This window comes from Hemiscyllium ocellatum, unplaced genomic scaffold, assembly GCF_020745735.1.
Source record: "Hemiscyllium ocellatum isolate sHemOce1 unplaced genomic scaffold, sHemOce1.pat.X.cur. scaffold_1044_pat_ctg1, whole genome shotgun sequence".
In the NCBI taxonomy this organism is placed as follows: Eukaryota; Metazoa; Chordata; class Chondrichthyes; order Orectolobiformes; family Hemiscylliidae; genus Hemiscyllium; species Hemiscyllium ocellatum.
Window position 1 is genome coordinate 111682 of NW_026867655.1, and position 26437 is coordinate 138118.

The 26437-nt window shown below is 51.0% G+C and overlaps 1 protein-coding gene across 1 annotated transcript in view; it reads right to left on the reverse strand.

Annotated features, from left to right (window-relative positions):
• The window catches only part of LOC132809322 (filamin-A-like), a 58329-nt gene extending 42931 nt beyond the window's left edge, over positions 1 to 15398 (reverse strand). Inside the window, exon 1 of the mRNA XM_060822524.1 lies at positions 15242 to 15398. The gene's annotated coding sequence lies outside the window, so the exon portion shown is untranslated. The remainder of the gene's footprint in view (positions 1 to 15241) is intronic.
• Between the last annotated feature and the right edge of the window lie 11039 nt (positions 15399 to 26437).

Below are 26437 nucleotides of genomic sequence, written 5' to 3' on the forward strand. Positions count from 1 at the left end.
CACACTCATATACCCAACACCTCTTACTGTAACACACTGATATACCCTGCACTCCTCACTGTAACACACTTATATATCCCACACCCCTCACTGTAACACACTCATATATCCACACACACCTCACTGTAACACTCTGATACATCCCACACCCCTCCCTGTAACACACTTATATATCCCACACCCCTCACTGTAACACCTGATATAACCCACACTCCTCACTGTAACAAACTGATATACCCCACACCCCACACTGTAACACACTGATATACCCCACACCCTTCACTGTAACACTCTGATATACCCTACACCCCTCACTGTAACATCCTGATATACCCCACACCCCTCACTGTAACACACTGATATACCCAACACCTCTCACTGTAACACACTGATATGCCCCGCACTCCTCACTGTAACACCCTGATATATCCCACACCCCTCACTGTAACACTCTGATATACCCCACACCTCTCACTGTAACACACTGATATACCCCACACCCCTCACTGTAACACACTTATATATCCCACACCCCTCACTGTAACACTCTGATATACCCCACACCCCTCACTGTAACAAACTGATATACCCCACACCCCTCACTGTAACACTCTGATATACCCCACACACCTCACTGTAACACCCTGATATACCCCACACCCCTCACTCTAACACCCTGATATACTCCACACCCTTCACTGTAACACTCTGATATACCCCACACCCCTCACTGTAACACACTGATATACCCCATACCCCTCAGTGTAACACCCTAACATAACCCGCACCCCTCACTGTAACACACTGATACACCTCACACCCCTCACTGTAACACCCTGATGTACCCCACACACCTCACAGTAACAAACTGATATACCCCGCACGCCTCACTGTAACACAATTATATACCCCACACCCATTACTGTAACACACTGATATACCCCACACCCTTCACTGTAACACTCTGATATACCCCACACCCCAAACTGTAACACACTGACATACCCCACACCCCTCACTGTAACACAGTGATATATCCCACACCCCTCACTGTAACACACTGATATACCACACACCCCTCACTGTAACACACTGATATACCCCACACCCCTCATTGTAACACACTGATATATCCCACACCCCACACTGTAACAAACTGATATATCCCACACCCCTCACTGTAACACCCTGGTATATCCCACACCCCTCACTGTAACACCCTGATATACCCAACACCTCTCACTGTAACACACTGATATACCCAACACCTCTCACTGTAACACACTGATATACCCCGCACTCCTCACTGTAACACACTGATATACCCCACACCTCTCACTGTAACACACTGATATACCCCACACCTCTCACTGTAACACACTGATATACCCCGCACTCCTCACTGTAACACCCTGATATACCCAACACCTCTCACTGCAACACCCTGATATACCCCACACCCCTCACTGTAACACACTCATATACCCCACACCCCTCACTGTAACACCCTGATATACCCCACACTCCTCACTGTAACACACTGATATACCCCACACCTCTCACTCTAACACACTGATATACCCCGCACTCCTCACTGTAACACACTTATATATCCCACACCCCTGACTGTAACACCCTGATATACCCCACACTCCTCACTGTAACACTCTGATATACCCCACACCCCTCACTGTAACACCCTGATATACCCCACACCCCTCACTGTAACACACTGATATATCCCACACCCCTCACTGTAACACCCTGATATACCCCACACCCCTCACTGTAACACCCTGATATACCCAACACCTCTCACTGTAACACACTGATATATCCAACACCTCTCACTGTAACACACTGATATACCCCGCACTCCTCACTGTAACACACTCATATACCCAACACCTCTCACTGTAACACACTGATATACCCCGCACTCCTCACTGTAACTTACTGATATATCCCCCACCCCCCACTGTAACACCCTGATATATCCCACACCCCTCACTGTAACACCTGATATACCCCACACTCCTCACTGTAACAAACTGATATACCCCACACCCCACACTGTAACACACTGATATACCCCACACCCTTCACTGTAACACCCTGATATACCCCACACCCCTCACTGTAACACTCTGATATACCCCACACCCCTCACTGTAACACTCTGATATACCCTACACCCCTCACTGTAACATCCTGATATACCCCACACCCCTCACTGTAACACACTGATATATCCCACACCCCTCACTGTAACACACTCATATACCCCACACCCCTCACTGTAACAAACTGATATACCCCACACCCCTCACTGTAACACCGTGATAGAACCCACACCCCTCACTGTAACACACTGATTTACACCCCACCCCTCACTGTAACACCCTGATATACTCCACACCCCTCATTGTAACACACTTATATACCTCACACCCCTCACTGTAACACACTGATATACCCCATACCCCTCAGTGTAACTCCCTGATATACCCACACACCTCACTGTAACAAACTGATATACCCCACACCCCTCACTGTAACACACTGATGTACCCCACACCCCTCACTGTAACACACTCATATACCCCACACCCCTCACTGTAACACTCTGATATACCCCACACCCCTCACTGTAACACACTGATATACCCCACACCCCTCACTGTAATACAGTGATATATCCCACACCCCTCACTGCAACACCCTGATATACCCAACACCTCTCACTGTAACACACTGATATACCCAACACCTCTGACTGTAACACACTGATATACCCCGCACTCCTCACTGTAACACACTGATATACCCCGCACCTCTCACTGTAACACACTGATATACCCCACACCTCTCACTGTAACACACTGGTATACCCCACACCTCTCACTGTAACACACTGATATACCCAACACCTCTCACTGTAACACACTGATATACCCCACACCCCTCACTGTAACACACTGATATACCCCGCACTCCCCACTGTAACACCCTGATATACCCAACACCTCTCACTGCAACACCCTGATATACCCCACACCCCTCACTGTAACACCCTGATATACCCCACACCCCTCACTGTAACACACTGATATACCCAACACCTCTCACTGTAACACACTGAATTACCCCACACCCCTCACTGTAACAAACTGATATATCCCACACCCCTCACTGTAACACCCTGATATATCCCACACCTCTCACTGTAACACACTGATATACCCCGCACTCCTCACTGTAACACACTTGCATACCCCGCACTCCTCACTGTAACACACTGATATACCCCGCACTCCTCACTGTAACACACTGATATACCCAACACCTCTCACTGTAACACACTGATATACTCCACACCGTTCACTGTAACACTCTGATATACCCTACACCCCTCACTGTAACATCCTGATATACCCCACACCCCTCACTGTAACACACTGATATACACCCACACCCCTCACTGTAACACCCTGATATACTCCACACCCCTCATTGTAACACACTTATATACCTCACACCCCTCACTGTAACACACTGATATACCCCATACCCCTCAGTGTAACTCCCTGATATACCCAACACCTCTCACTGTAACACACTGATATACCCCACACCCCTCACTGTAACACACTGATATACCCCGCACTCCCCACTGTAACACCCTGATATACCCAACACCTCTCAATGCAACACCCTGATATACCCCACACCCCTCACTGTAACACCCTGATATACCCCACACCTCTCACTGTAACACACTGATATACCCAACACCTCTCACTGTAACACACTGAATTACCCCACACCCCTCACTGTAACAAACTGATATATCCCACACCCCTCACTGTAACACACTTATATACCTCACACCCCTCACTGTAACACACTGATATACCCCATACCCCTCAGTGTAACTCCCTGATATACCCCGCACCCCTCACTGTAACACAATTATATACCTCACACCCATTACTGTAACACACTCATATGCCCCACACCCTTCACTGTAACACTCTGATATACCCCACACCCCTCACTGTAACACACTGATGTACCCCACATCCCTCACTGTAACACAGTGATATATCCCACACCCCTCACTGTAACACACTGATATATCCCACACCCCTCACTGTAACACCCTGATATACCCAACACCACTCACTGTAACACACTTATATATCCCACACCCCTCACTGTAACACACTCATATACCCCACACCCCTCACTGTAACACACTGATATACCCTGCACTCCTCACTGTAACACACTTATTTATCCCACACCCCTCACTGTAACACACTCATATACCCCACACACCTCACTGTAACACTCTGATATACCCCACACCCCTCACTGTAACACTCTGATATCCCCCACACCCCTCACTGTAACACCTGATATACCCCACGCCCCTCACTGTAACACACTGATATACCCCGCACTCCTCACTGTAACACACTTATATATCCCACACCCCTCACTGTAACACACTCATATACCCCACACCCCTCACTGTAACACCCTGATATACCCCACACTCCTCACTGTAACACACTGATATACCCCACACCTCTCACTCTAACACACTGATATACCCCGCACTCCTCACTGTAACACACTTATATATCCCACACCCCTCACTGTAACACCCTGATATACCCCACACTCCTCACTGTAACACTCTGATATACCCCACACCCCTCACTGTAACACTCTGATATACCCCACACCCCTCACTGTAACACACTGATATACCCCACACCCCTCACTGTAACACACTGATATATCCCACACCCCTCACTGTAACACACTGATATACCCCACACCCCTCACTGTAACACACTGATATACCCCGCACTCCTCACTGTAACACACTTATATATCCCACACCCCTCACTGTAACACACTCATATACCCCACACCGCTCACTGTAACACCCTGATATACCCCACACCCCTCACTGTAACACTCTGATATACCCCACACCCCTCACTGTTACACCTGATATACCCCGCACTCCTCACTGTAACACACTCATATACCCCACACCCCTCACTGTAACACACTGATATACCCCACACCCCTCACTGTAACACCTGATATACACCACACCCCTCACTGTAACACCCTGATATACCCCACACCCCTCACTGTAACACCTGATATACCCCACACCCCTCACTGTAACACCCTGATATACCCCACACCTCTCACTGTAACACCCTGATATACCCCACAGACCTCACAGTAACACCCTGATATATCCCACACCCCTCACTGTAACACTCTGATATACCCCACATCCCTCACTGTAACACACTGATATACCCAACACCTCTCACTGTAACACACTGATATGCCCCGCACTCCTCACTGTAACACCCTGATATATCCCACACCCCTCACTGTAACACCCTGATATACTCCACACCCCTCACTGTAACACACTGATATACCCCACACCCCTCACTGTAACACTCAGATATACCCCACATCCCTCACTGTAACACACTGATATACCCAACACCTCTCACTGTAACACACTGATATACCCCACACCCCTCACTGTAACACACTTATATATCCCACACCCCTCACTGTAACACACTCATATACCCCACACTCCTCACTGTGACACACTGATATACCCCACACTCCTCACTGTAACACACTGATATACCCCACACCCCTCACTGTAACACACTGATATACCCCACACCCTTCACTGTAACACACTGATATACCCCCACACCCCTCGCTGTAACACACTGATATAACCCACACCCCTCGCTGTAACACACTGATATACCCCACACCCCTCACTATAACAATCTGATATATCCCAGACCCCTCACTGTGCCACACTGATATACCCCACACCCCTCACTGTAACAATCTGATATATCCCACACCCCTCACTGTAACACACTTATATATCCCACACCCCTCACTGTAACACACTGATATACCCCACACTCCTCGCTGTAACACACTGATATACCCCACATCCCTCACTGTAACACACTGATATACCCCACACACCTCACTGTGCCACACTGATATACCCCACACCCCTCACTGTAACAATCTGATATATCCCACACCCCTCACTGTAACACACTTATATATCCCACACCCCTCACTGTAACACACTGATATACCCCACACCCCTCACTGTAACACACTCATATACCCCACACTCCTCGCTGTAACACACTGATATACCCCACATCCCTCACTGTAACACTCTGATATACCCCACACCCCTCACTGTAACACCCTGATATACCCCACACCCCTCACTGTAGCACACTGATATATCCCACACCCTTCACTGTAACACCCTGATATACCCCACACCCCTCACTGTAACACCCTGATATACCCAACACCTCTCACTGTAACACACTGATATACCCAACACCTCTCACTGTAACACACTGATATACCCCGCACTCCTCACTGTAACACACTCATATACCCAACACCTCTCACTGTAACACACTGATATACCCCGCACTCCTCACTGTAACTTACTGATATATCCCACACCCCCCACTGTAACACCCTGATATATCCCACACTCCTCACTGTAACACCTGATATACCCCACACTCCTCACTGTAACAAACTGATATACCCCACACCCCACACTGTAACACACTGATATACCCCACACCCTTCACTGTAACACCCTGATATAACCCACACCCCTCACTGTAACACTCTGAGAGACCCTACACCCCTCACTGTAACACACTGATATATCCCACACCCCTCACTGTAACACACTCAAATACCCCACACCCCTCACTGTAACAAACTGATATACCCCCACACCCCTCACTGTAACACCGTGATAGAACCCACACCCCTCACTGTAACACACTGATATACCCCACACCCCTCACTGTAACACCCTGATACACCCCACACCCCTCACTGTAACACACTGATTTACACCCCACCCCTCACTGTAACACCCTGATATACTCCACACCCCTCATTGTAACACACTTATATACCTCACACCCCTCACTGTAACACACTGATATACCCCATACCCCTCAGTGTAACTCCCTGATATACCCACACACCTCACTGTAACAAACTGATATACCCCACACCCCTCACTGTAACACACTGATGTACCCCACACCCCTCACTGTAACACACTCATATACCCCACACCCTTCACTGTAACACTCTGATATACCCCACACCCCTCACTGTAACACACTGATATACCCCACACCCCTCACTGTAATACAGTGATATATCCCACACCCCTCACTGTAACACCCTGATATACCCAACACCTCTCACTGTAACACACTGATATACCCAACACCTCTGACTGTAACACACTGATATACCCCGCACTCCTCACTGTAACACACTGATATACCCCGCACCTCTCACTGTAACACACTGATATACCCCACACCTCTCACTGTAACACACTGGTATACCCCACACCTCTCACTGTAACACACTGATATACCCAACACCTCTCACTGTAACACACTGATATACCCCACACCCCTCACTGTAACACACTGATATACCCCGCACTCCCCACTGTAACACCCTGATATACCCAACACCTCTCACTGCAACACCCTGATATACCCCCACCCCTCACTGTAACACCCTGATATACCCCACACCCCTCACTGTAACACACTGATATACCCAACACCTCTCACTGTAACACACTGAATTACCCCACACCCCTCACTGTAACAAACTGATATATCCCACACCCCTCACTGTAACACCCTGATATATCCCACACCTCTCACTGTAACACACTGATATACCCCGCACTCCTCACTGTAACACACTTGCATACCCCGCACTCCTCACTGTAACACACTGATATACCCCGCACTCCTCACTGTAACACACTGATATACCCAACACCTCTCACTGTAACACACTGATATACCCCACACCGTTCACTGTAACACTCTGATATACCCTACACCCCTCACTGTAACATCCTGATATACCCCACACCCCTCACTGTAACACACTGATATACACCCACACCCCTCACTGTAACACCCTGATATACTCCACACCCCTCATTGTAACACACTTATATACCTCACACCCCTCACTGTAACACACTGATATACCCCATACCCCTCAGTGTAACTCCCTGATATACCCCACACCTCTCACTGTAACACACTGGTATACCCAACACCTCTCACTGTAACACACTGATATACCCAACACCTCTCACTGTAACACACTGATATACCCCACACCCCTCACTGTAACACCCTGATATACCCCACACCTCTCACTGTAACACACTGATATACCCAACACCTCTCACTGTAACACACTGAATTACCCCACACCCCTCACTGTAACAAACTGATATATCCCACACCCCTCACTGTAACACACTTATATACCTCACACCCCTCATTGTAACACACTGATATACCCCATACCCCTCAGTGTAACTCCCTGATATACCCCGCACCCCTCACTGTAACACAATTATATACCTCACACCCATTACTGTAACACACTCATATACCCCACACCCTTCACTGTAACACTCTGATATACCCCACACCCATCACTGTAACACACTGATGTACCCCACATCCCTCACTGTAACACAGTGATATATCCCACACCCCTCACTGTAACACACTGATATACCCCACACCCCTCACTGTAACACACTGATATACCCCACACCCCTCACTGTAACACACTGATATACCCCGCACTCCCCACTGTAACACCCTGATATACCCAACACCTCTCAATGCAACACCCTGATATACCCCACACCCCTCACTGTAACACCCTGATATACCCCACACCTCTCACTGTAACACACTGATATACCCAACACCTCTCACTGTAACACACTGAATTACCCCACACCCCTCACTGTAACAAACTGATATATCCCACACCCCTCACTGTAACACACTTATATACCTCACACCCCTCACTGTAACACACTGATATACCCCATACCCCTCAGTGTAACTCCCTGATATACCCCGCACCCCTCACTGTAACACAATTATATACCTCACACCCATTACTGTAACACACTCATATACCCCACACCCTTCACTGTAACACTCTGATATACCCCACACCCCTCACTGTAACACACTGATGTACCCCACATCCCTCACTGTAACACAGTGATATATCCCACACCCCTCACTGTAACACACTGATATATCCCACACCCCTCACTGTAACACCCTGATATACCCAACACCACTCACTGTAACACACTTATATATCCCACACCCCTCACTGTAACACACTCATATACCCCACACCCCTCACTGTAACACTCTGATATACCCCACACCCCTCACTGTAACACTCTGATATCCCCCACACCCCTCACTGTAACACCTGATATACCCCACACCCCTCACTGTAACACACTGATATACCCCGCACTCCTCACTGTAACACACTTATATATCCCACACCCCTCACTGTAACACACTCATATACCCCACACCCCTCACTGTAACACCCTGATATACCCCACACTCCTCACTGTAACACACTTATATATCCCACACCCCTCACTGTAACACCCTGATATACCCCACACTCCTCACTGTAACACTCTGATATACCCCACACCCCTCACTGTAACACTCTGATATACCCCACACCCCTCACTGTAACACCCTGATATATCCCACTACTCACTGTAACACCCTGATATACTCCACACCCCTCACTGTAACACCCTGATATACCCCACACCCCTCACTGTAACACTCTGATATACCCCACATCCCTCACTGTAACACTCTGATATACCCCACACCCCTCACTGTAACACACTGATATACCCCACACCCCTCACTGTAACACACTGATATATCCCACACCCCTCACTGTAACACACTGATATACCCCACACCCCTCACTGTAACACACTGATATACCCCGCACTCCTCACTGTAACACACTTATATATCCCACACCCCTCACTGTAACACACTCATATACCCCACACCGCTCACTGTAACACCCTGATATACCCCACACCCCTCACTGTAACACTCTGATATACCCCACACCCCTCACTGTTACACCTGATATACCCTGCACTCCTCACTGTAACACACTCATATACCCCACACCCCTCACTGTAACACACTGATATACCCCACACCCCTCACTGTAACACCTGATATACACCACACCCCTCACTGTAACACCCTGATATACCCCACACCCCTCACTGTAACACCTGATATACCCCACACCCCTCACTGTAACACCCTGATATACCCCACACCTCTCACTGTAACACCCTGATATACCCCACAGACCTCACAGTAACACCCTGATATATCCCACACCCCTCACTGTAACACACTGATATACCCCACATCCCTCACTGTAACACACTGATATACCCAACACCTCTCACTGTAACACACTGATATGCCCCGCACTCCTCACTGTAACACCCTGATATATCCCACACCCCTCACTGTAACACCCTGATATACTCCACACCCCTCACTGTAACACACTGATATACCCCACACCCCTCACTGTAACACTCTGATATACCCCACATCCCTCACTGTAACACACTGATATACCCAACACCTCTCACTGTAACACACTGATATACCCCACACCCCTCACTGTAACACACTTATATATCCCACACCCCTCACTGTAACACACTCATATACCCCACACTCCTCACTGTGACACACTGATATACCCCACACTCCTCACTGTAACACACTGATATACCCCACACCCCTCATTGTAACACACTGATATACCCCACACCCTTCACTGTAACACACTGATATACCCCACACACCCCTCGCTGTAACACACTGATATAACCCACACCCCTCGCTGTAACACACTGATATACCCCACACCCCTCACTATAACAATCTGATATATCCCAGACCCCTCACGGTGCCACACTGATATACCCCACACCCCTCACTGTAACAATCTGATATATCCCACACCCCTCACTGTAACACACTTATATATCCCACACCCCTCACTGTAACACACTGATATACCCCACATCCCTCACTGTAACACACTGATATACCCCACACACCTCACTGTGCCACACTGATATACCCCACACCCCTCACTGTAACAATCTGATGTACCCCACACCCCTCACTCTAACAATCTGATATATCCCACACCCCTCACTGTAACACACTTATATATCCCACACCCCTCACTGTAACACACTGATATACCTCACACCCCTCACTGTAACACACTCATATACCCCACACTCCTCGCTCTAACACACTGATATACCCCACATCCCTCACTCTAACACACTGATATACCTCACACCCCTCACTGTAACACACTCATATACCCCACACTCCTCGCTCTAACACACTGATATACCCCACATCCCTCACTCTAACACACTGATATACCCCACACCCCTCACTGTAACACACTCATATACCCTACACCTCTCACTGTAACACACTGATATACCCCACACCCCTCACTGTAACACACTTATATATCCCACACCCCTCACTGTAACACACTCATATACCCCACACTCCTCACTGTGACACACTGATATACCCCACACTCCTCACTGTAACACACTGATATACCCCACACCCCTCATTGTAACACACTGATATACCCCACACCCTTCACTGTAACACACTGATATACCCCACACACCCCTCGCTGTAACACACTGATATAACCCACACCCCTCGCTGTAACACACTGATATACCCCACACCCCTCACTATAACAATCTGATATATCCCAGACCCCTCACTGTGCCACACTGATATACCCCACACCCCTCACTGTAACAATCTGATATATCCCACACCCCTCACTGTAACACACTTATATATCCCACACCCCTCACTGTAACACACTGATATACCCCACATCCCTCACTGTAACACACTGATATACCCCACACACCTCACTGTGCCACACTGATATACCCCACACCCCTCACTGTAACAATCTGATGTACCCCACACCCCTCACTCTAACAATCTGATATATCCCACACCCCTCACTGTAACACACTTATATATCCCACACCCCTCACTGTAACACACTGATATACCTCACACCCCTCACTGTAACACACTCATATACCCCACACTCCTCGCTCTAACACACTGATATACCCCACATCCCTCACTCTAACACACTGATATACCCCACACCCCTCACTGTAACACACTCATATACCCTACACACCTCACTGTAACAAACTGATATACCCCCACACCCCTCACTGTAACACACTGATATACCCCACACCCCTCACTGTAACACACTCATATACCCCACACTCCTCGCTGTAACACACTGATATACCCCACATCCCTCACTGTAACACACTGATGTACCCCACAACCCTCACTGTAACACACTGATATACCCCACACCCCTCACTGTAACGCCCTGATATATCCCACAGCCCTCACTGTAACACACTGATATACCCCACACCCCTCACTGTAACACCCTGATATACCCCACACCCCTCACTGTAACACACTGATATACCCCACACCCCTCACTGTCACGCACTGATATACCCCACACCCCTCACTGTAACACACTGATATACCCCACAATCCTCACACGCACTGATATACCCCACACCCCTCACTGTAACACACTGATATACCCCACAATCCTCACTGTAACACACTGATATATCCCACACCCCACACTGTAACACCCTGATATACCCCACACCCCTCACTGTAACACTCGGATCTACCCCACACCCCTCACTGTAACACACTGATATACCCCACACCCCTCACTGTAACACCCTGATATACCCCACAGCCCTCAAGTACCACACTGACATACCCCATTCCCCTCACTGTAACACACTGACATACCCCATTCCCCTCACTGTAGCACACTGATATACCCCACACACCTCACTGTAACACCCTGATATACCCCACACCCCTCACTGTAACACACTGATATAACCCACACCCCTGAATGTAACACACTGATATACCCCACTCCCCTGACTGTAACATATTGATATACCCAAAACCCCTCACTGTAACACACTGATATACTCCACACACCTCACTGTAACACCCTGATATACCCCACTCCCCTGAATGTAACATCTTGATACACCCCACACCCCTCACTGTAACACTCTGATATAACTCACACCCCTCACTGTAACACCCTGATATACCCCACTCCCCTGAATGTAACATCTTGATACACCCCACACCCCTCACTGTAACACTCTGATATACCCCACACCCCTCACTGTAACATACTGATATAACCCACACCCCTCACTGTAACACACTGATATACCCCACACCCCTCACTGTAACATACTGATATAACCCACACCCCTCACTGTAACACACTGATATACCCCACACACCTCACTGTAACACCCTGATATACCCCACACCCCTCACTGTAACACCCTGATATACCCCATACCCCTCACTGTAACACACTGATATACCCCACACCCCTCACTGTAACACACTGATATAACCCACACCCCTCAATGTAACACACTGATATACCCCACAGACCTCACTGTAACACCCTGATATACCCCATACCCCGCACTGTAACACCCTGCTATACCCCACACCCCTCACTGTAACACCCTGATATACCCCACTCACCTGAATGTAACATCTTGATACACCCCACACCCCTCACTGTAACACCAAATATACCCCATACCCCTCACTGTAACACACTGATATACCCCACACCCCTCACAATAACACCCTGATATACCCCACACCCCTCACTGTAACACACTGATATACCCCACACCCCTCACTGTAACACACTGATATATCCCACACCTCTCACTGTAACACCCTGATATACCCCACACCCCTCACTGTAACACCCTGATATACCCCGCACCCCTCACTGTAACACCCTGATATACCCCACACCCCTCACTGTAACACACTGATATACCCCACACACCTCACTGTAACACACTGATATACCCCACACTCCTCACTGTAACACACTGATATACCCCACACCCCTCACTGTAACACACTGATATACCCCACACCCCTCACTGTAACACCTTGATATACCCCACACCCCTCACTGTAACACACTGATATATCCCACACCCCACACTGTAACAACCTGATATACCCCACACCCCTCACTGTGACACACTGATATATCCCACTCCCCTCACTGTAACACCCTGACATACCCCACACCCCTCACTGTAACACATTGATATACCCCACATTCTTCACTGTAACCCCCTGATATACCCCACACCCCTCACTGTAACACATTGATATACCCCACACCCCTCACTGTAACACACTGATATACCCCACACTCCTCACTGTAACACACTGATATACCCCACACCCCTCACTGTAACACACTGGTATACCCCCCACGTCTCACTGTAACACACTGATATACCCCACACCCCTCACTGTAACACACTGGTATACCCCACACCCCTCACTGTAACACACTTTATGACCTGTGTGTTTTGTAACAAGTCTCCCTTCTCTCGTTGCTGGGATATATTGAGAGAGGAGTGGAGTTCCGCTGTGAAATATTTCTGTCTCTCAGTGTCCATGGTGTTTGTAAATTGGGTGCAGACTCACTCTGCCAACAGAGGGCAGTGGATGGATAGCGACGCTGCCAAAATCCAAGATTTGCCTGCAAATAGAGAATTTCCTTTTTTGGCGAATTATATTCCGCTGATGCATCTGGGAGCGCTGGTGTGGTTCGTGGGCTTTTAATTGAATAAAGACCATCAGATTTTCACACACACACACACACACACACACTCATTTTCTGGAATCTCTTTTGAACCAAGTCTGCAGATGCCAGAGATAAGTATTTGTCACCCTCTCCCGCTCCTGATTCTGAAACAGTGACAGAGCTCTGATGTTCGCCAGTAATCTGTGAGGTTTCAAGACGAAAACCTCTCACTTCAGAAAAGGAAAACAAGCAAAGAAAGCCAATTGTTCAAGACTTTTTCATAAAGTTTTGGAAGAAGATTTGCAGGAGGTTCTGTCAACTGAGTTGACTGTATTCACAACTGCCTCCTCACCCTCCTTTGCATGTTTTCAAATATTATCCCTCCTGCCTCTCAGTTGCAAAATATGCTGAGGGTACTCACCTCGAATGTGCAGCGTGTTTGATGAGAGAGACAGTCAGAGAGACTCTCCCTTAGTCTGGGTCCCAGTCCTGGGATGGGCTCCTTGCAGACACCAGAGTGACTACTGCAATTGACAGACTCTGCACTTCTCTCTCTCTCTCTCTCTCTCTCTCCACTCTCTCTTATTAAAAAAAAATCCTTAATTGGTCAGATATCAAATTGTAAAGTCCTTTAAACTGACGTCTCTGCAGTCACCGCCTTCCAGCCAAAATTACGTCAATACAAACCCCCCCCCCCCCAACTCACCAAGAAATTGCAAAATCAGAACTGAGAGAGAGAGAGAGAGAAAGCGAGAGAGTGAGGTTAATGGAGATATATCTGGGCGAGCGATCTGGGAGCAGTTCAGGGTGTGGAGCGGTGCAGAGACCCTGAACACAAAACCCCTGCCCTCAGAACGCTCCCCATAGCAGCCAGAGGGCTGTGGGTATAACACGACATTACAGTGAGGGGTGTGGGGTATATCAGAGTGTTACAGTGAGGGCTGTGGGGTATATCAGGGTGTTACAGTGAGGACTGTGGGGCGTATCAGTGTGTTACAGTGAGGGTGTAGGGTATATCAGAGTGTTACAGTGAAGGGTGTGGGGTATATCAGGGTGTTACAGTGAGGACTGTGGGGTGTATCAGTGTGTTACTGTGAGGGGTGTGGGGTATATCAGTGTATTACAGTGAGGGTTGTGGGGTATATGGGGTGTTACAGTGAGGGGTGTGGGGTATATCAGTGTATTACAGTGAGGGGTGTGGGGTGTATCAGTGTGTTACTGTGAGGAGTGTGGGGTATATCAGTGTGTTACAGTGAGGGGTGTGGGGTATATCAGTGTGTTACAGTGAGGGGTGTGGGATATATCAGGGTGTTACAGTGAGGGGTGTGGGGTATATCAGTCTGTTACTGTGAGGGATGTGGGGTATATCAGTGTGTTACAGTGAGGGGTGTGGGGTATATCAGGGTGTTACAGTGAGGAGTGTGGGTTATATCAGTGTGTTACAGTGAGGACTGTGGGGTGTATCAGTGTGTTACAGTGAGGGGTGTGGGGTATATCAGTGTGTTACAATGAGGGGTGTAGGGTATATCAGGGTGTGACAGTGAGGGGTGTGGGGTATATCAGTGTGTTACAGTGAGGGGTGTGGGATATATCAGGGTGTTACAGTGAGGGGTGTGGGATATATCAGTGTGTTACAATGAGGGGTGTAGGGTATATCAGGGTGTTACAGTGAGGGGTGTGGAGTATATCAGTGTGTTACAGTGAGGGGTGTGGGGTATATCAGGGTGTTACAGTGAGGGGTGTGGGGTATATCAGTGTGTTACAATGAGGGGTGTAGGGTATATCAGGGTGTGACAGTGAGGGGTGTAGGGTATATCAGTGTGTTACAGTGAGGGGTGTGGGGTATATCAGTGTGTTACAATGAGGGGTGTAGGGTATATCAGGGTGTTACAGAGAGGGGTGTAGGGTATATCAGTGTGTTAGAGTGAGGGGTGAGGGGTATATCAGTGTGTTACAGTGAGGGGTGTGGTGTATATCAGGGTGTTACAGTGAGGGGTGTGGGATATATCACGGTGTTACAGTGAGGGGTGTGGGGTATATCAGTGTGTTACAGTGAGGGGGGTGGGGTATATCAGTGTGTTACAGTGAGGGGGGTGGGGTATATAAGTGTGTTACAGTGAGGGATGTGGTGTATATCAGTGTGTTACAGTGAGTGGTGTGGGGTGTATCACTGTGTTACAGTGAGGGGTGCGCGGTATATAGGGGTGTTACAATGAGGGGTGCGGGGTATATAAGTGTGTTACAGTAAGGGGTGTGGGGTATATAGGGGTGTTATTGTGAGGGGTGTGGGATATATCAGGGTGTTACAATGAGGGGTGTGGGGTATATCAGGGTGTTGCAGTGAGGAGTGCGGGGTATATAGGGGTGTTACAATGAGAGATGCGGGGTATATAAGTGTGTTACAATGAGGGGTGTGGTGTATATCAGAGTGTTACAGTAAGGGGTGTGGGGTATATCAGTGTGTTACAGTAAGGGGTGTGGGGTATATCGGGGTGTTAACGTGAGGGGTGTGGGGTATATCAGGGTGTTACAGTGAGGGGTGCAGGGTATATGGGGTGTTACAATGAGGGATGCGGGGTATATAAGTGTGTTACAGTGAGGGGTGCGGGGTATATAGGGGTGTTACAGTGAGGGGTGCGGGGTATATAGGGGTGTTACAATGAGGGGTGCAGGGTATATCAGGGTGTTACAGTGAGGGGTGCGGGGTATATCAGTGTGTTACAGTGAGGGGTGTGGGTATATCAGTGTGTTACAGTTAGGGGTGCGGGGTATATCAGTGTGTTACAGTGAGGGGTGCGGGGTATATCAGTGTGTTACAGTGAGGGGTGTGGGTATATCAGTGTGTTACAGTGAGGGGTGCGGGGTATATAGGGGTGTTACAGTGAGGGGTGCGGGGTATATCAGTGTGTTACAGTGAGGGGTGCGGTGTATATCAGTGTGTTATAGTGAGGGGTGCGGGATATATAGGGGTGTTACAGTGAGGGGTGCGGGGTATATAGGGGTGTTACAGTGATGGGTGCGGGGTATACAGGGATGTTACAATGAGGGGTGTGGGGTATATCAGGGTGTTACAGTGAGTGGTGCGGGGTATATCAGTGTGTTACAGTGAGGAGTGCAGGGTATATCAGTGTGTTACAGTGAGGGGTGTGGGGTACATCAGTGTGTTACAATGAGGGGTGCGGGGTATATCGTGGTGTTACATGAGGGGTGCGGGGTATATCAGGGTGTTACAGTGAGTGGTGCGGGGTATATCAGGGTGTTACAGTGAGGGGTGTGGGGTATATCAGGGTGTTACAATGAGGGGTGCGGGGTATATCGGGGTGTTACATGAGGGGTGCGGGGTATATCAGGGTGTTACAGTGAGGGGTGCGGGGTATATCAGGGTGTTACAGTGAGGGGTGCGGGGTATATAGGGGTGTTACAGTGAGGGGTGCGGGGTATATTTATCTGGGGATTCGCCCCCGAACACAGACCCCCATCATTACTCTCAGCTCAGCTCCGCGCACCCTCCATTTGGATCCTGCTGTGTTCCCCTGTTTCATTCTCCAGCCCCCTGGCCCTCCCCGATGTCCTGGGATGGTGCCGGTGATTAGCAAATGCAGTGTCAGTGTGTTTGTCACGCGAGGTGGAGTGAGCTCACATCTCGGGGGTTGTAGTTTGTAAAGCGTTGTTTTTATTACCCCGTTGTGTCGCCCGATGGAGGGGTTTGACAGAGCAGCTGTTCTCCGAGAGACGGGGTCTGGGACAGACATAAACCCGTTCCCTCTCTCTGTGGGAATGGAACCCGGGTGCAGGGGCGGTCGCTGGGGATGGATACCGGGCGATGAAGGCGCGTACATTCCCCGTCTCGGCCAAGTGGACGGGATCTTCCAGAATCCTGACCCCGAATCCCCACCACCACCAACCTCCCCCCTCCCAGGCAAACCCCTCCACTCCTTTCCCAGGTTCTGACCTTTCAGGGGAGGTTATCCCACCCAACAACTGCCCCCAGTCCCTACGGCCTCCCACCCTTCAGGGGGCAAAGACTCTGACCCGAAACCGGGCGTCACAGGGGTCAGGGCTCACAGGGTGACCGGCCTGAGTCCGTGAGGCTGTGACGGAGAGTCAGTGTCCCGGATTCAGGGCTGGGGTACGCGACGGGGGGTGTGGGTGTCGAGGGGGGACTTCATCCACACTTCCTGATGTCTCCAGTGAGGGTGGACTGTCAGGACAGCTCTGCGAGACAGGGAGAGGGAGAGGGAGGGCGAGGGGGGAGTGGGAGAGACAGGGGGAGGGGGAGGGAGGGAGAGAGTGAGGGAGAGAGGGGGGGAGAGAGAGAGGGGGAGTGGGAGATGGAGAGGAAGGGGGAGATGGAGAGACAGAGAGAGAGGGAGAGGGAGAAAGAGAGAGAGGGAGGGAGGAAGAGGGAGAGAGAGGGGGGAGAGAGAGGGAGGGAGAGTGAGAGTGAGAGAGGGGGAGAGGGAGAGAGAGTGAGATTGAGAGAGGGGGAGAGGGAGGGAGACAGAGGGAGAGGGAGAGAGGGAGAGGGAGAGTGAGAGAGGGAGAGAGGGAGAGAGAGTGAGATTGAGAGAGGGGGAGAGGGAGGGAGACAGAGGGAGAGGGAGAGAGGGAGAGGGAGAGTGAGAGAGGGAGAGAGGGAGAGAGAGAGTGAGAGAGGGTGCGTGGGACGGGGAGAGAGAGAGAGAGAGAGAGGGTGCGTGGGAGAGGAAGAGAGAGAGAGAGAGAGAGTGGGTGTGCGGGAGAGGGAGAGAGAGAGAGAAAGAGGGAGAGAGAGAGGGGGGGTGAGAGGGAGGGGGAGAGAGAGAGACAGAGAAAGAGGGAGAGAGAGAGGGAAGGGGAGAGAGAGGGAGGGAGAGAGTGGGAGAGGGAGGGAGAGAGAGAGAGGGAGGGAGAGAGAGAGACAGAGAGAAAGAGGGAGAGAGAGAGGGGTGGGTGGGAGGGAGGGGGAGAGAGAGAGAGAGACAGAGGGAAAGAGGGGAGAGAGAGAGGGAGGGAGAGGGAGGGAGGGAGAGAGAGAGAGAGAGAGAAAGAGACAGAGGTTACAAACTCCACAGTGACCTGGTCACAGAATCTGAGCTCAACTTCTGACCGACAAGGCAGCCGCTGGAGTGGGGACCCGATCTCCCCTGGCCAAAACTAGGGCCACTTCTGACAAACCGGGTGTTCTTGCAAAGTGTCCTGATCAGCTGAACAGATTGGTGACGGATCTCTGGTTCCTGAGGGAGCCCACCAGCACCTGGAGCTGCCTGGAGGGATGACTCACCCACCACCTCCTTCCAAATCCCAAATGGACACTCGGGAGTGAGTTAGAGTCTCGCGTTATCCTATCTCAGCCCGTGACCACCCTCTCCTCCCCCCTCCCACAACCAATCCTCAACCCCCCCCTAAAAACCCCAGCGACAGCCCAGAGTTCAGAACCATGTGACCTCCACACTTTATCACAATCTCCATCACCACACACGGGGGGGGGGGGGGGGTCTGGGGACAACCGACTCAAATGCAGGGACAGTGTAGAGGGAGCTTTACTCTGTATCTAACCCCGTGCTGTCCCTGTCCCTTGGAGTGTTTGATGGGGGGACAGTGTAGAGGGAGCTTTACTCTGTATCTAACCCCGTGCTGTCCCTGTCCTGCGAGTGTGTGATGGGGGGACAGTGTAGAGGGAGCTTTACTCTGTATCTAACCCTGTGCTGTCCCTGTCCCTGGGAGTGTTTGATGGGGACAGTGTAGAGGGAGCTTTACTCTGTATCTAACCCCGTGCTGTCTCTGTCCCTGGGAGTGTTTGATGAGGGGACAGTGTAGAGAGAGCTTTACTCTTTATCTAACCCCATGCTGTCCCTGTCCCTGGGAGTGTTTGATGGGGGGACAGTGTAGAGGGAGCTTTACTCTGTATCTAACCCCGTGCTGTCCCTGTCCCTGGGAGTGCTTGATGAAGGGACAGTGTAGAGAGAGCTTTACTCTTTATCTAACCCCATGCTGTCCCTGTCCCTGGGAGTGTTTGATGGAGGACAGTGTAGAGGGAGCTTTACTCTGTATCTAACCCTGTGCTGTCCCTGTCCTGGGAGTGTTTGATGGGGGGACAGTGTAGAGGGAGCTTTACTCTGTATCTAACCCCGTGCTGTCCCTGTCCCTGGGAGTGTTTGATAGGGACAGTGTAGAGGGAGCTTTTCTCTGTATCTAACCCTGTGCTGTCCCTGTCCCTGGGAGTGTTTGATAGGGACAGTGTAGAGGGAGCTTTACGATGGGTTTGGCAGAGCAGACGGAGCAGTACGTAGACAGAGAGTGTGTGATGATGGCCAGAATACCTCAGTCAGGAGAGGAAAACATCCTTTGTAAAATACCAGTAACATAACAGCGCCAGCACCAGGATCATCCCAAAGAGAAATCTCCGAATCCGGAACTGACACTGAGGGCTCTGAAAGAGACACACAGATGTTTCTGACACTTTCCCAAAATGCGGATATCCCCCAGCACAGCCCACTGAAAGCCTCAATACCTTAACTCCCAGGCCATTCAGCCCCGAGACTAGCTCCCAGTATTCCTGCACAACACCAGGCTCCTCGCATTCCCCACTATCTCCATCTCCGGCTCATCCGCGGATCCTGCCATTCCTCTAACCCTCCTCTTACTATCTCCCCTCCCTACCCCCCCGTATACATACCCTGAACCTCTCCCTGTGGGAGTGAGTCCCCCAGTCTCCCCTCTCCCTGTGGGAGTGTGTCCCCCATTCTCCCCTCTCACTGTGGGAGTGAGTCCCCCAGTCTCCCCTCTCCCTGTGAGTTTTGGAGGTGGGGGTCAGTGTTTCGATCGAGTGTGGGGGGGTGGAAGGAGTGGGTGTTGAAGGTGGGGGTCAGTGTGTCGATCGAGTGTAGGGGGGTGGAAGGAGTGGGTGTTGAAGGTGGGGGTCAGTGTGTCGATCGAGTGTGGGGGGGTGGAGGGAGTGAGTGTTGAAGGTGGGGGTCAGTGTGTCGATCGAGTGTGGGGGGGTGGAGGGAGTGAGTGTTGAAGGTGGGGGTCAGTGTGTCGATCGAGTGTGGGGGGGTGGAGGGAGTGAGTGTTGAAGGTGGGGGGTCAGTGTGTTGATCGAGTGTGGGGGGGTGGAGGGAGTGAGTGTTGAAGGTGGGGGTCAGTGTGTCAATCGAGTGTGGGGGGAGTGGGGGTTGCTCTGTCCCTGAACTGTGTTGAGCTTCTCGAGTGTTGTTGGAGCTGCCCCCGTCCAGGGCAAGTGGGGAGTATTCCCTCACCCTCCTGACTTGGGCCTTGTCGATGGTGGGACAGGGCTTTGGGGGGAGAGTCAGGAGGGGAGTTACTTACTGCAGGATTCCCAGCCTCTGACCCCGATGGTGGGACAGGGCTTTGGGGGGAGAGTCAGGAGGGGAGTTACTCGCTGCAGGATTCCCAGCCTCTGACCCGATGGTGGGACAGGGCTTTGGGGGGAGAGTCAGGAGGGGAGTTACTCGCTGCAGGATTCCCAGCCTCTGACCCGATGGAGGGACAGGGCTTTGGGGGGAGAGTCAGGAGGGGGGTTACTCGCTGCAGGATTCCCAGCCTCTGACCCGATGGTGGGACAGGGCTTTGGGGGGAGAGTCAGGAGGGGAGTTACTCACTGCAGGATTCCCAGCCTCTGACCCGATGGTGGGACAGGGCTTTGGGGGGAGAGTCAGGAGGGGAGTTACTCGCTGCAGGATTCCCAGCCTCTGACCCGATGGAGGGACAGGGCTTTGGGGGGAGAGTCAGGAGGGGGGTTACTCGCTGCAGGATTCCCAGCCTCTGACCCGATGGTGGGACAGGGCTTTGGGGGGAGAGTCAGGAGGGGAGTTACTCACTGCAGGATTCCCAGCCTCTGACCCGATGGTGGGACAGGGCTTTGGGGGGAGAGTCAGGAGGGGAGTTACTCGCTGCAGGATTCCCAGCCTCTGGCCTGTTATGTCATTCCTAGGAAGCAGTTATCCACGTTGCCCAGAAACCCTCACTGCTTTGTGCCTCCGATAGTGAGCCCTACATTTCGGCATGAAGCCATCAGTTGTTGCTATGCTTGTTGCCGGGGACTGATCTTTGTCAGCCTCAACCTAAGAAAGGCCTCAACATTATGGCGACGCCAAGTTGAGGCCTAGTTTGAGGCTTGGTGCTTCAGCTGCATCTGATTTGTTGCCAGGAAATGGCCGTTAAGACAGCCTGGAGCACTAGGCCCGAGTGGGATTTGAAGCCTGGACGCCAGTACCAGTCTTGCGTTTTGAGTTATTGGCTGCGTCGCTGGCACCCACCGAGGGTGCCTGCTGTTGTCTTGCTGATTTCGAGTGTGATAACGGAGTCGAAAAGGAACTTACTCAGCTAGAACCTTCCTCAGGTCATCCAGGCCACACAACAGCCATTTCCCCTTTCCCCAGGCTCTGCCTCCCTGCTCGTCTCCATCCCAGGGTCAGCCTGAGTCAGCGAGACAGTGTACTCTCGGGAGACACAGCCAAATAATTCACGAAACATTGCTGTCCAAACACAACGCACGGCCAGGGACAAACTGTCAAATGGCAAAACCTGCAAGTTCACTCAGTACCGAACCCCGTGCTGTCCCTGTCCCTGGGAGTGTTTGATGGGGGACAGTGTAGAGAGAGCTTTACTCTGTATCTAACCCTGTGCTGTCCCTGTCCCTGGGAGTGTTTGATGGGGGGACAGTGTAGAGAGAGCTTTACTCTGTATCTAACCCGTGCTGTCCCTGTCCCTGGGAGTGTTTGATGGGGGGGACAGTGTAGAGGGAGCTTTGCTCTGTATCTAACCCTGTGCTGTTCCTGTCCTGGGGGTGTGTGACAGGGGACAGTGTAGAGGGAGCTTTACTCTGTATCTAACCCCGTGCTGTGCCTGTCCTGGGGGTGTGTGACAGGGGACAGTGGGGGGACTGTGTAGAGGACACTTTACTCCGTGTGTCAGTCTCCCTCTCCCTCTCCCTGGCGTTGCCTGTGCTGGAGGTGTTACTCTATGACGAAAGCAAGATTGTGGGAGTATGTCAATCCTTGGCTGTTTGTTTAATGTTTGCCAGATTGTGTCAGCGAGGGGGAGGGGTGTTTCATTCAGGGTGCCCATACCCAGTGCTGATTACCCAGTGCCCATACCCAGTGCTGATTACCCAGTGTGCAATACCCAGTGCTGATTACCCGGTGCCCAATACCCAGTGCTGATTACCCGGTGTCCAATACCCAGTGCTGATTACCCGGTGTGCAATACCCAGTGCTGATTACCCGGTGCCCAATGCCCAGTGCTGATTACCCGGTGCGCAATACCCAGTGCTGATTACGCGGTGTCCAATACCCAGTGCTGATTACCCGGTGTCCAATACCCAGTGCGGATTACCCAGTGTGCAATACCCAGTGCTGATTACCCGGTGCCCAATACCCAGTGCTGATTACCCAGTGTCCAATACCCAGTGCTGATTACCCGGTGCCCAATACCCAGTGATGATTACCCGGAGTCCAATACCCAGTGCTGATTACCCGGTGTCCAATACCCAGTGCTGATTACCCAGTGTGCAATACCCAGTGCTGATTACCCGGTGCCCAATACCCAGTGCTGATTACCCGGTGTCCAATACCCAGTGCTGATTACCTGGTGTCCAATACCCAGTGCTGATTACCCGGTGCCCAATACCCAGTGCTGATTACCCGGTGTGCAATACCCAGTGCTGATTACGCGGTGCCCAATACCCAGTGCTGATTACCGGTGTCCAATACCCAGTGCTGATTACCCAGTGTGCAATACCCACTGCTGATTACCTGGTGCCCAATACCCAGTGCTGATAACCCGGTGCCCAATGCCCAGTGCTGATTACCCGGTGCCCAATACCCAGTGCTGATTACCCAGTGTCCAATACCCAGTGCTGATTACCCGGTGCCCAATACCCAGTGCTGATTACCCGGTGTCCAATACCCAGTGATGATTACCGGTGTCCAATACCCAGTGCTGATTACCCAGTGCGCAATACCCAGTGCTGATTACCCGGTGTCCAATGCCCAGTGCTGATTACCCAGTGTGCAATACCCAGTGCTGATTACCCGGTGTCCAATGCCCAGTGCTGATTACCCAGTGTGCAATACCCAGTGCTGATTACCCGGTGTCCAATACCCAGTGCTGATTACCCAGTGCCCAATATCCAGTGCTGATTACCCGGTGCCCAATACCCAGTGCTGATTACCCAGTGTCCAATACCCAGTGCTGATTACTTGGTGTCCAATACCCAGTGCTGATTACCCAGTGTCCAATACCCAGTGCTGATTACCCAGTGCCCAATGCCCAGTGCTGATTACCCGGTGCCCAATACCCAGTGCTGATTACCCAGTGTCCAATACCCAGTGCTGATTACCTGGTGTCCAATACCCAGTACAGATTACGTGGTGCCCAATACCCAGTGCTGATTACCCAGTGTCCAATACCCAGTGCTGATTACCCGGTGTCCAATACCCAGTGCTGATTACCCGGTGTCCAATACCCAGTGCTGATTACCCAGTGTGCAATACCCAGTGCTGATTACCCGGTGTCCAATACCCAGTGCTGATTACCCAGTGTCCAAAACCCAGTGCTGATTACCCGGTGCCCAATGCCCAGTGCTGATTACCCGGTGCCCAATACCCAGTGCTGATTACCGGTGTCCAATACCCAGTGCTGATTACCTGGTGTCCAATACCCAGTGCTGATTACCGGTGTCCAATACCCAGTGCTGATTACCCGGTGCCGTATACCCAGTGCTGATTACCCGGCGTCCAATACCCACTGCTGATTACCAGGTGTCCAATACCCAGTGCTGATTACCCGGTGCCCAATACCCAGTGCTGATTACCCAGTGTCCAATACCCAGTGCTGATTACCCAATGCCCAATACTCAGTGCTGATTACCCGGTGTCCAATACCCAGTGCTGATTACCCGGCGTTAAATACCCAGTGCTGATTACCTGGTGCCCAATACCCAGTGCTGATTACCCAGTGCCCAATATCCAGTGCTGATTACCCGGTGTCCAATACCCAGTGCTGATTACCCGGTGTCCAATACCCAGTGCTGATTTCCCGGTGCCCAATACCCAGTGCTGATACCCAGTGTCCAATACCCAGTGCTGATTACCCAGTGTCCAATACCCAGTGCTGATTACCTGGTGTCCAATACCCAGTGCTGATTACCCGGTGTCCAACACCCAGTGCTGATTACCCAGTGCCCAACACCCAGTGCTGATTACCCGGTGCCCAATACCCAGTGCTGATTACCCGGTGTCCAATACCCAGTGCTGATTACCCAGTGTCCAATACCCAGTGTCCAATACCCAGTGCTGATTACCCAGTGCCCAATACTCAGTGCTGATTACCTGGTGTCCAATACCCAGTGCTGATTACCCGGCGTCCAATACCCAGTGCTGATTACCTGGTGCCCAATACCCAGTGCTGAGTACCCAGTGCCCAATACCCAGTGCTGATTACCCAGTGTCCAATACCCAGTGCTGATTACCCGGTGTCCAATACCCAGTGCTGATTACCCAGTGTCCAATACCCAGTGCTGATTACCCAGTGCCCAATACCCAGTGCTGATTTCCCGGTGCCCAATACCCAGTGCTGATTACCCGGTGCCCAATACTCAGTGCTGATTACC